This window comes from Mobula birostris, chromosome 10 (genome assembly GCF_030028105.1).
Source record: "Mobula birostris isolate sMobBir1 chromosome 10, sMobBir1.hap1, whole genome shotgun sequence".
Taxonomy (NCBI): Eukaryota; Metazoa; Chordata; class Chondrichthyes; order Myliobatiformes; family Myliobatidae; genus Mobula; species Mobula birostris.
Genome location: NC_092379.1, coordinates 100,854,554 through 100,866,644, shown reverse-complemented (window position 1 = coordinate 100,866,644; position 12,091 = coordinate 100,854,554). Strand labels below are relative to the sequence as shown.

General features: G+C 38.6%; 1 long non-coding RNA gene across 1 annotated transcript; it reads right to left on the bottom strand.

Annotated features, from left to right (window-relative positions):
- Nucleotides 1-606: 606 nt before the first annotated feature.
- On the bottom strand, nucleotides 607-1,503 carry LOC140204564 (uncharacterized). Its single transcript, XR_011887671.1, has 3 exons — nucleotides 1,413-1,503; nucleotides 1,174-1,260; nucleotides 607-995 (listed from the first exon to the last, which is right to left on the bottom strand). It is a non-coding gene; the product is annotated as an uncharacterized lncRNA (long non-coding RNA).
- Nucleotides 1,504-12,091: the final 10,588 nt, after the last annotated feature.

Here is a 12,091-nt window from a genome sequence, read left to right as displayed (position 1 = left end):
TATTGTTCACTTTCTTTGACAGCCATTTCTTACATTCAGCTCAAAGACTCGTCACTTAAAGAATACCAATGTTGGGAAATTAAGAAGAAATGATTTGGTTTCTTTCTAAAACCTTAATCTTACACTTTGGATTGCAAATTATATCCAAATTTTGTGTCACAAAACATTGTGGATGTGGTTTCTCTTGCTGAACATCCTAATTTTAGTCCTTGGACTAAAATGGTGAGAATGGTCCCCTTCTCATCCTGCCAATGAAAAGTTTTGATAGACCCTTTACTTTACCTGAAATAAAGTAGCAAACAGCACCTGGCCTGCTGCATTCACCAGCAACCTTGATGTGTGTTGCTGAATTTCCAGCATCTGCAGAATTCATTGTGTTGGCCAAACATAACTGTTTGTTCATTAACTTTATCGCTCTTTGTGCAAATGCCACTATTTATGATTATGAGAACACGCAGTCCCCTTTTATTGTCATTTAGTAATGCATGCATTAAGAAATGATAAAATGTTTTTCACGAAAAACACATGCCAAACCAAATTAAAAACTAACAAAAAACACATAATTATAACATATAGTTACAACAGTGCAAAGTAACACTTAAATTTGATAAGAACAGACCATGGCACAGTAAAAGTCTCAAAGTCTCTCAAAAGTCCCATCATCTCACGCAGACGGTAAACCTCCAGCGCCGCCAACTTGCCGGTGCAGCATCACAGAAGCATCCGACCACAGTCCGACTCCGAGTCCATCCGAAAAACTCTGAGCCTCCAACCACCTATTCGACACCGAGCACTGAGCACCATCTCTGCCAAGCGCTTCGACCCTGGCCCCGGCAACAGGTGATACACAAAGTCGAGGATTTGGGGCCTTCATCTCCAGAGATTCTTGATCGCACAGTAGCAGCGGCAGCGAAGCAAGCATTTCAGAAGTTACTCCAGATGTTCCTCTGCACTTCTCACGGCTGTCTCCATCAAATCTGGATTGTGCACGGCCCCTAGTTACACATAGGGTATTTTTAAAAATCCACTTATGTTCATCGAATAGCAAGTGTAAAGAAATTAAAACATATTGAAGCATGGTTATACCAATAACAGGGGAAGGTTGTTTGAATTTGACAATAGCCTTGCACTGTGATTTTCAAGACAGTAGATGAAAACCAGGGCTCCACTGACCTTTTAAAATGAACCATTGAGAACTCTGATGGATTCAAATTTGTATACTTCAGATTGTCTTCCAGTTTCTTGATACGATTTGTTCATCTAACCAAGGTAGAGATTAATTAATTTTCTTAAGCAAGGAAATATATCCGAAGTAACACGGCCAATTAGTTAATTGTCTTAATTTGTCCTACACAAAACATTCAAAAGGTCTGGAGATTTCTTTAAACACTCATAAAGCTGCAGTTTATTACCTTCTGATTCTTATTCAGTGATCAATGACTTAATTAAGATAACAAATTATACTTAATAATAGAAATCCTGTCCAGAAAAGAAAGCTTCAAGAAGACTTGCCAATAATTAACATGACACAAAATGTCCTAAAATAGATTAGATACAAATAATTTCATGGCAACTATAAAATTTGAATTGCTCTGGGTAGGTTCTAAAAGTGAATTTACAGTGGTAACTAAAGTGGTAGTTTCTAAACAAAAGTTTTTTTTCGGACTGACTGCACGAGGAAGTGAAACTCCATGACAATATCCCTTTGAGCCTGCTTTTTCAATGGAGTTTGGAAACCTCAAGTTTTTTGGACAGTGTGTGCTATTTAATAATCTTTTTCTTGACAATGAATAATGAGACTATTGTGTATTCTCCCAATTGCAAAATAGGAATACAACAATAAACAATGCAAAAGCTGTTTTATATTAAACTTTAAGCTATTGTAATTACTGTATACCTACCTGATAAACTAGGAAATTTGTTTGTGGTCAAAATAACTTTTAGATAAATTTCTTTGGCATAACTAGATAAAAATATAATGAAATTAGTGCTTTTACAGAGGAGATCACAGTTGGGCTCATAACTCCAAACACATCTCCTAGGTTAAATTTTATTCATATTTTCACTTTTTCCTCCATGTCAGTACTCCAGCAGTTAATATTAACTTTCAACTCCAAGCTAAGCTGAAATCAAATAAATCAGTACAGGTTAACCATGAAATCTGACCATTACAACTCTGTGCATCCTATTTACATATTACCATAAGAACTCAACTGTGAAACTTCTCGTTTTTTTTTCATAGTATTCTCTTGATTTTTTCCACATATAAATTTTTTGTGCATTGCACTATTTGCGACTAAATGGGTAGACACCCATTCAATCTCTCCTCAATGGTTTTAGAAACAACATGTTTAATTATGTGCAAGAATAGCCCAGAGTGGATTCTCATCTTCATTCTCTCACTCCTTGAATCCAAAGTAACTAACCTTTCATCCAGAATAGAGAGTCACCAAAAATAGCTAATTGTTTAAGAGAGAAAAAGTCACTGCTGAACTTTGCACATAGTTTAAGGAGTAATTGGTACTCCTTGGACTCACAATGTCTAAAAAAAGTCTAAAGAAGTTCTCCAGGATCTATATAGAAGGCCACCAACTGTTAGATCTCATTTGGAAGGGCTGAAGGAATTCATCTTCGGCCAGCAGGGAAGATATCCTTCCCAATTTTTAAAAGACCATCTCCATGCAAGATTTTACTACCCTTTTCTTGGTGACCTGTTCCCTTGCATGTCTTTCTTAAGCATACCAACCAGGTGTAGTAAACTTTCTTCTCCTGTTTTGGGGTCACAGAGGCTTGCTTGTATTCATGTGTGCATGAAATGGATGAATCATTAGAGTGTTTCATTCGTGTTTGACATTACACCAACAAAGAACAATATGACGATAAATTATAGGCAAATCATCAAACCATTAAAGTCTCTTGAACTTAAGAATAAAACAACAAAATGTTGAGAATAATTATTTAATATTCCATCATAGATTATTCAGCTGACGTGCTGAACCAAGCATCCAAAAAAGCAAATGAATGTTTGAAATATTTTGGACTTTTTGAAGAGCCCCATACCTTCTCCTGCTGGCTAACACATTATTAAAATAACTTAACTGGCCAGTTATCTTTTATGTGTGGAATCTTAATAGGAGAAACTTAGCTATAATAATTTCTGCACTACAACAGTGTCCACATTTTGTAAATACTTCATTAGCTAATCAGGATTTGGAATATCTTAATGCCATGAAAGGAATTATATTTTTACATGACTCTTTCCTATTTTGTTTTGCTAACAGTGTAACAGTGTATATGATTGATTTTACGAAACCTGGGAATATAGTTAATAGGTAAACCTTTAAAGAAATAAAGAGGTTTGTGGAAAGAGTAGACACATGGGAGACGAAATGCAATGTAAGGTAATATATTTTGGTTGAAAGGAAAGGAATGAAAATCATGCTAAATGAAATGACTTGAAAGTAGAGAGACTTAGGTCTCTGAAAGGTGAGGAGGGAAACTTTAACAAAACAGATAATAAAGCAATATAAATATGATCCTTGGACTTATAAAGCCAGAACACTATACAGCACTTATTGAAAGCATTAGCTTATCCCCAGCTGGATAATTATGCGCAATCTGCCAGAAAACTTTAAGAAGTAAATCAAGCTTCAGAGAATTACAGAAAAAATTTACCAGCTGATTCCATGTACAAGGAATTGCTGTTTCATAGAGGACTGAAGAAGTAGGACAACAAAGAGAAAATTAGAAAGTTTCTTTTGAAATCAATGCATTAATTATGGAGTAAGTGCAGAGAAAGCATTCCAGTTGTTGAAGGACCAGTAATAAATCAGTTCAGAAATAAGGTGACTGACAAGAACCAAAAGTAAACATTGTAGAAAGTCTTTACTAGCAATAATTAGTTAGAATTAGGATATTTCAAATTGAAGGTTGAGGAATGTAAGTTCATTTGCAATCTTCTGAAGGAAATTTGGTAAGTACTTGCAGGAAATAATTGCAAAGATATGGGAAAAGAGCAGAGGGGAGTTTGGTTGGTGTTAACATTGAATTGCTCTTTGAAAGAGCCCGAATGTGCTTGATGAGCAAAATGACCTTGTGTACTTTACTGTTCTATAATTTTCTGTGAACCTATGAATATCAGGCTGTACTGAGTATGATCAGTTCCCTTATTCTTCCTACAGGAGTTTCTATATTCATATGTAGACAATAGCAACTCTGTCAGGTTATAAACCTCAGCTGTACACATATAGCATAACTGGAGACATCATAATGATCTCCAACAAATACATAAAGAGTATTCTTAAATATCAGCACAATAAGATTAATCGAGCAGCATTAAGAAGAGGTTAGGGTTTCCAATCTTTTCTATGTTGCTTTTAATCATAAGCAGATGTGACAATATATTTTTAAGATTAAAAAAAAACGGAATAAGCAGATGAGAAAGTATCCCAAGAGAGAAGCAGAGCTAAAGTTTCCCATCGGTATCTTCTTATCATATGTCCAGCATATTCAATGTTTTGCCTGTAGGTTTGATTAGTTGAAATATCAGTTCTGTTTCTCTCTATATAGGCGCAGGCTGACTTGCCAAGTCTTGCAGCATTGTTTGTTTTAATTTCAAATTTCAGGAACCTTTTTTTTTACATGTATTTTCATTTCCATCAATGCTGAAAAGTTTTGGGTGGAAGGCTGCTTTTGGGTTATTCCATAGGCCTCAAATCTCTGTGGTCTGCTTAACATTGTCACAAGAGTCAGAGATTGCCATCCTTGCGCTATTACTAAGTAATTAAACTTAGTGGGACCTTAATACCAAACAAGGAGGTAGATTTCACTAATTAATTCTTTGCTGTGTTCATGACTTTCAGAGAAATTGTTTAATTTCTATAATTCACATTCTTCCATTGGTCATTTTCCTCACACAATTGGGAATTTGGCAGCAGAGTATGGCATGAGTTGTGAACTTTTGAAGAAGAGAAACTCATGACTTCATTTGGAAGGACAGAAATGGGCCAGCAAACATTATCCACTGAGACAGCATCACATTCAAAAAGAACTGTGGTAAACATTGAATGACACTGCAAGCGGCTACTATCAGGATGCTGGACATTAGAATCCCTGGTGGAAAAGAGTATAAGAAATGTCAAAAGGATTCAGTATAGAATTAAGAATAGTTTTGTGATTTTTTTTGTTTATCTTATTGATATTGTGTCAGAATTAAATAATCAATGCCCTCTAGTTCCATCAACAAATTGATAAAATTTTGTGACTGGAGCAAAGATTTTATTCCTGAGTCTTTGTTCATTGCGCCTTTCCCAAAGTTCATTCTCAGTGCTATGATACTTTTATTTGCCCAATGATGGCCCAGTCTCCTGACATGCTGTCAGATAGTTCAATGAAACAGAGTCTGAGTTGGGTTTTGACCATGGTTACAACTGCTATCGTGACAATGTCAAATTGATGTGATATGCAACAGTAACAGGTTGCAAAATAACTGAAAGATTCAAAAAGATACATAAAATGCTATTCTTCTTAGGATGGAATGGGCACTCCTGCTGAGTGTTTTTATATGTAATAGACCTAAACATTGTGATTCGTTCTGGCAAGCTGCCACAATACACTTGATAGGAAGCCATCAGAATTGGTTCAACCGAGACTGTCCCTAAAAGACCCTGAACATGAAAGAAGCAGGGTCTCCTTGATCTCCTAAACCTAAATCTTTATTTGGAGTTTCCACATAGCTTTGGCCTAGGGACATCTGATTTCACAAGGAGAGGGTACAGAATGCACAGAGTCTTTTTTAACCAACCCTCTGGTCCAAAGATCACTTGAGTCACATTCGATAGGATTCTGAGAAGCTTAAAGAATGCTTTTCCCTGTCACGCACCAAAACTGGGCAGCTTTCCCAAACCTTTCCAGCACATTTTTGCAGTGAAACTATAGGTGTGTGTTAAACTGCCAAGGGTCTGACACTCAAGGTCACTCCCTCAATTGCAGAAACTTCATTGGTAAAGTTGTCTCATATGTCCTCTGTGCTCTTGAACTGCTGAGCATGCCTGTAAAGGTTGTACCTGGTTCATGTTGATATGCAAACCTTGATAGTGACTGTTGATGCAGTTAGGTGCTTCACTTACTTCTGCTGTATTCTTTACCTTCTCATATCTCAGGGCTTGAGATAAAAGTGTACTGGTAATGGCAACATATTGTTATTCTTTTTGATGTTTAATCCCCCTTTATCCCCCACCACAATAGCATCAAGTTCGCTGTCATAAATTAGGAGGCTGTTAATGAACCTTTTGTGCAATGCTTTGCATTAATGAATAACTGGGGCCTCTTACTTTGAATTGTACTTCATAAATACATAAAGTTGTCTTTCATAGTATAATTGTTTCAAATAGATTAATCCAGAATTAATTAGGATCAACATTTGAATGGAAAGCATGATGCAATGGATTCTGGTTAATTTGGCCATCGGTTAATTAGGGCTGTTATGTTTTGTAACTTAAAAACATTAAAGTGATTCAAAAGAAAACACAGGAGTCTGAAAATGTGAGTGTAACTTTGTTTTTACTTTAAGCGTGGTGCACATGTACCACTTGGTACATGATGACATATACAATTAACAGATTTTTACATATAAACTGTAATTAATTATTTAGAATGCCTAATCCAATAATATATATATACATACAGTGTACTGAATTGAATCGACTTTATTACTTACATCCTTAATATAGATGAGTAAAAATCTTTATGTTACATCGCCATCTAAATGTGCAATGTGCAATTTATAGTAATCTGTAATACAGGAGAGTAAATATAACATTAAAATACAATTGTATCAGCATGAGTTCATCAGTCTGATGGCCTGGTGGAAGAAGCTGTCCTGGAGCCTGCTGGTCCTGGCTTTTATGCTACGGCACTGTTTCCCGGATGGTAGCAGCTGGAACAGTTTGTGGTTGGGGTGACTTGGGTCCCCAATGAGCCTTTGGGCCCTTTTTACACACCTGTCTTTGTAAATGCCCTGAATAGTGAGAAGTTCACATCTACAGATGTACTGAGCTGTCCACACCACTCTCTGTAGGGTTCTGCAATTGTGGGGAGTACAGCTCCCATACCAGGCAGTGATGCAGCAAGTCAGGATGTTCTCAGTTGTGCCCCAGTAAAAAGTTCTTAGGATTTGGAGGCCCATACCAAATTTCTTCAACTGTCTGAGGTGAAAGAGAAGCTTTTTTCACCGCACAGCCGGTATGTACAGATCACGTGAGATTCTTGATGATGTGGATGCCGAGGAACTTAAAACTGTTAACCTCTCAACCCCAGATCCATTGATGTCAATAGAGGTTAGCCTGTCTCCATTCCTCCTGTCATCCACAACCAGCTCCTTTGTTTTTGCGACATTGAGGGAGAGGTTGTTGTCCTGACACCACTGTAGGCTGCCTCGTTATTAGAACCATAGAACCGTGGAACACTACAGCACAGAAAACAGGACATTCGGCCCTTCTAGTCTGTGCTAAAACATTATTCCGCTAGCCCTATTGACCTGCATCCAGTCCATAACCCTCCAGACCTCTTCCATTCATGTACCTATCCAATTTATTCTTAAAACTTAAGAGTGAGAGCGTATTTACATGTTCCCCCTAAACCTTTCCCTTTCCACCCTAAAGCCATGTCTTCTCATATTTATCTCTCCTAATCTAAGTGGAAAGTGCCTATTCACATTTACTCTGTTGATACCCCTCATAATTTTGTAAACCTCTAGCAAATCTCCCCCCAATTCTTCTACGCTCCAAGGAATAAAGTCCTAACTTGTTCAATCTTTCCCTGTAACTCAACTCCTGAAGACCCGGCAACATCCTAGTAGACCTTCTCTGCACTCTTTCAATCTTACTGATATCATTCCTAAAGTTAGGTGACCAGAACTGTACACAATACTCCAAACTTGACCTCACCAATGTCTTATACAACCTCCCCATAACATCCCAACTCCTATATTCGATACTTTGATTTATGAATGCCAGATGCCAAAAGCCTTCTTTACAACCCTGTCTACCTTTGACTCCACTTTCAGGAAATTATGTATCTGAACTCCCAGATCTCTTTGTTCCTCCGCACTCCTCAGTGTCCTACCATTTACTGTGGATGTCCTACCTTGATTTGTCTTTCCATTATTTGTCCTTCTATTATTTGAGATTAAGCCAATCAATGTATTATCATCAGCAAATTTAATTAGCAGATTGGAGCTGTGGGTGGCAACACAGTCATTGGTATACTGAGAGTAAAGGAGAGGTCTTCGGACACAGCCCTGGGGGGCACCTGTGTTGAGGGTCAGAGGGACAGAGGTGAGGGAGCCCACTCTTACCATCTGCCGGCGATCTGACAGGAAATGTCCAGGATCCAGCTACACAAGGAATGGTGAAGGCTGTGGTCTTTGAGCTTCTTGTCAAGCCTGAAGGAAATTATGGTGTTAATGTTGAGCTGTAATCCAAGAACAGCATTCTCACATAAGCATCCCTCCTCTCCAGGTGTCTAAGCACGGTATGTAGAGCAGTGGCTATTGTGTCATCTGTTGATCAGTTGTGTCGGTAGGCGAATTGTAGGGGGTCCAGTTTGGGTGGCAGCATGCTGCAGATATGTGTATACAAGTTTACTCAAAATTACTCAAACATTACTGAAATAATAAATGCACAATACTCCTTCCAGCTTAGTTATAAACTCCAACTCAATTATAGAATGCACCTCATCTATATACACGTTATATTACACAATACAACTACTATATAAAGACATCCACAGTATAGACAGTTTTATTTTAAATTGTCTCATCAGGCTTAAAGATTTATTTGGTGTGGAGGATTTCTTACTCTTGTGTGATAATGTCTTTCCTGATGAAAGGCAAAGGCTTACTTCGCTTGGCAGGTGAGACCTGTGGCTGTGAAACAATCTTAGGTTTTGGGGCCTGCTCTGTGGTAATTGTAGGACTTGCCTCTGAGACCTCAGGAAGTGATTCTGACAGTGGTAGCCAACTTTCTTCTCCATCAATTGGCTCTGCTCCCCTCAACTGATCGATGCGTCATCTCCAGATGATAGCAGACTCAATCTCCACTGTGTAGGAGAGTGGTCCAGTTCTGTCCTTAATCTTTCCAAGTACTCGCTTTTGATAACCCCTGTAGTCCCTCACCAGGGCTGTTTGTCCAGGAGTAAAACATTAAACCTCCTTGTTTGAGGAGCCTTCAATTTGTCCCAGCTGTTTGTTTTGCATCTTCCTTCTGAGATTGGGTGTGAGGAGATCCAAGCGTGAATGCAAGGGACAACCCAGGGACATCATAGCTGGTGAGTTGTTGTTTGTGGAGTGTGTTGTCTTATGATATTCAAGGAAGGAATTTGCAAACTTCTGGTTCAGTGTTAATGTAGCGTGTCCTGTTGATATCGTTCACAGTGCGTTCCTTAAACTCTGGACAAACTTTTCCACCAAGCAATTTGTAGCTGGCTGGTACGGTGCAGATGTAAAATGACTTATTCCATTTATTTTTAGGAATGACTGAAACTGTTCCTCCACGAACTGTGGTCCATTGTCACTGATTATATGTTCTGGAACACCAGTCCTTGCGAAGAGTCTTCTCAATAGATCAACAGTGTGTGAGGCTGTAGTGGGGGCTATTGGGAAAACTTCTGGCCACTTTGTAGCTGCATTCACTACAACCAACAAAACTGTTCCCATGGATGGGCTGGCAAAATCCACATGAACCCTCTGCCAAGGCAATGCAGGCCATTTCCAGGAATGGAGAGGTGCTGCTCTTGGCATCTTCTGGACATATTGGCACCCTGTACAGTTTATGACAAATTGCTAGATCTGCTGATCTATCCCAGACAAAGCTTCAAGGCAATGCTTTCATTTTAACCAAGCCTAGATGACTGGCATGTAGCTCCTCCAAAAATTTAACTCTCAGCTTGGATGGTTCAACAACTCTCAATCCTCACATATAGCAACACCCGTCAAGGGCAAGTTCATCCAAGCACTGGTAAAAATGGGGAAGTCGGATTTCTGTTGCACATTTCAGCCATTTTGGGTGGCCATGTAGACCTGAGGGAGTGAGGTGTCTTTTCTGGTTTCCATTTGAATAATCTCTGCTGTAATAGGGAGACTTTCAATTTGCATTAGGGAGAATACGTCAAGAGGAGTGTCTTTTTCTGTAAATTTTTCTGTTACCTCCTTTTCCAAAGGCAAACAGAGCAATCTATCAGTATTTCCATGATTATTCATCCTTTTGAATTCAACCTGGTAACTGTGACCTCCAAAATATAGAGTCCATCCCTATACTCGTGCTGCTGCTGTTAGTGAAACACCCTTCTGTGAATTGAAAATGGGCCCTGGTGGTTTATGATACGTAACAAGGGTAAACTATCTCCCATACAAGTACTGATTGAAACATTTTACACTCCAAACCAGTCTCACCTCTGTGTCAATCTATATGTAGTTTTTCTCTGCAGCAGTAAGGGAAGCATTTCGAGCATTCTCTTCCATCGCTCACAATACGTGACAGGACTGCACCTATACCATAAGTTGAGACATCACAGACAACCTTCACTGGACAATGTGGATAAAATGTGTGAGTACAGTTTCGCACGTCACCAATTCCTTTACCTTTTTGAAAGTTATCTCATACTGATTTGTCCATTGCTATTTCTTCCCAGTCTGCAGAAGTCAGTTGAAGAGTTGGAGCACAGTAGCCAGGTTTGACAGAAACCTGTTATAGTAATTGACAAATCCTAATCTAATCAAATCTAATTGAATAATGTAATCTAATCTAATCTTGAGGTTTTGGAGATATTCTTTGTCAACCTTGCCAGTAAGAATGATGTCATCCAGGTAACATCCTGGGCAGCCTTTCAGCTTCCTGCCAGAGTGCAGGTGCAGAGGCTACTCCAAAAATAAGCCTATTATATAGATAAAGCCCCTTGTGAGTGTTTATGGTGAGAATCACTTTGCACTTGTCTTCCATCTCCATCTGTAGGAAAGCTTCAGCTAAGTCCACTTTGCTGAAGTGTTTTCCTCCAGAAAGATTTGCAAAGATATCCTCTATCCAGGGCAGAGTGTGTTGATCTTTCAGCACTGGATTGATTCTAACCTCAAAATTTCCACAATTCCTGACAGACAAATTCTTCTTGGCTACTGGGACCACTGGTATTGCTCATGGGCTCCGATCAACCTTGGAAAGAATTCCTTCAGTCTCCATGCAATCTATCTCACTGGCTACTTCATCACAGATGGTATAAGGAACCGGACGGTCTTTGCAAAACTTGGGTGTGGCATTTTCATTTAACACTATTTCACCCTTGATATGTTTGAGTTTTCCAATGCAATCCTTGAACACTGCTGTGTATCTTTCTTAATTCACTTTCATATGGCTTCATTGCAGGGGGTGTGGCATACAAATGATGGGTTAATCTCCAATTAAATTGGGTAGCCTCAGCCACTCACAATGCTGGTAACTTCTGCTTTTGCCACAAACAAGATCAATGTCATTCTCACAGGAGTTATCTTTTCTCCAGTGTAAGTTCTTAGTTGGATATCTGTAGGCATTAGTTTGGTATCTTTGAAAAGCCGTTCAAACTCTTTTTGTGGAATGACTGAAACAGCTGAGCCAGTGTCCAATTTCATTTTCGTTAATTTTCCGTTCACTTCTGGCATAAGCCACATTGCTTGTCTATTGTTAATTTTCATCTGTAAATTTCAAGGTTACACAGTCCTGTGTCACTCTCATCAGTATCAGATTTTTCATCAACAGCGTACAGATTAGTGCACTTTTTGAAACTGCAAAGTGACTTTTTGCATTTTCCCTTCCCTGTGCAGTCCATTTATTTTTGTCTGTATGAAGGCCATTTACAGTCAATCAAAAGAACATGGCAGTGTACACAGGATGAATTCCTCCATCAATAACTATTAGGAACTAATACATAGCTTTATAGTACTGCAGTAGTATTGGTAGTGTTCTGATTTGTTCTGTATTTCATATAAATACACAATTTGTCACTCAGTTTGTCTTTTTGAGACCTTTTTAACTATTTCCATGAAACTTTGGCTATTGGGACAGCT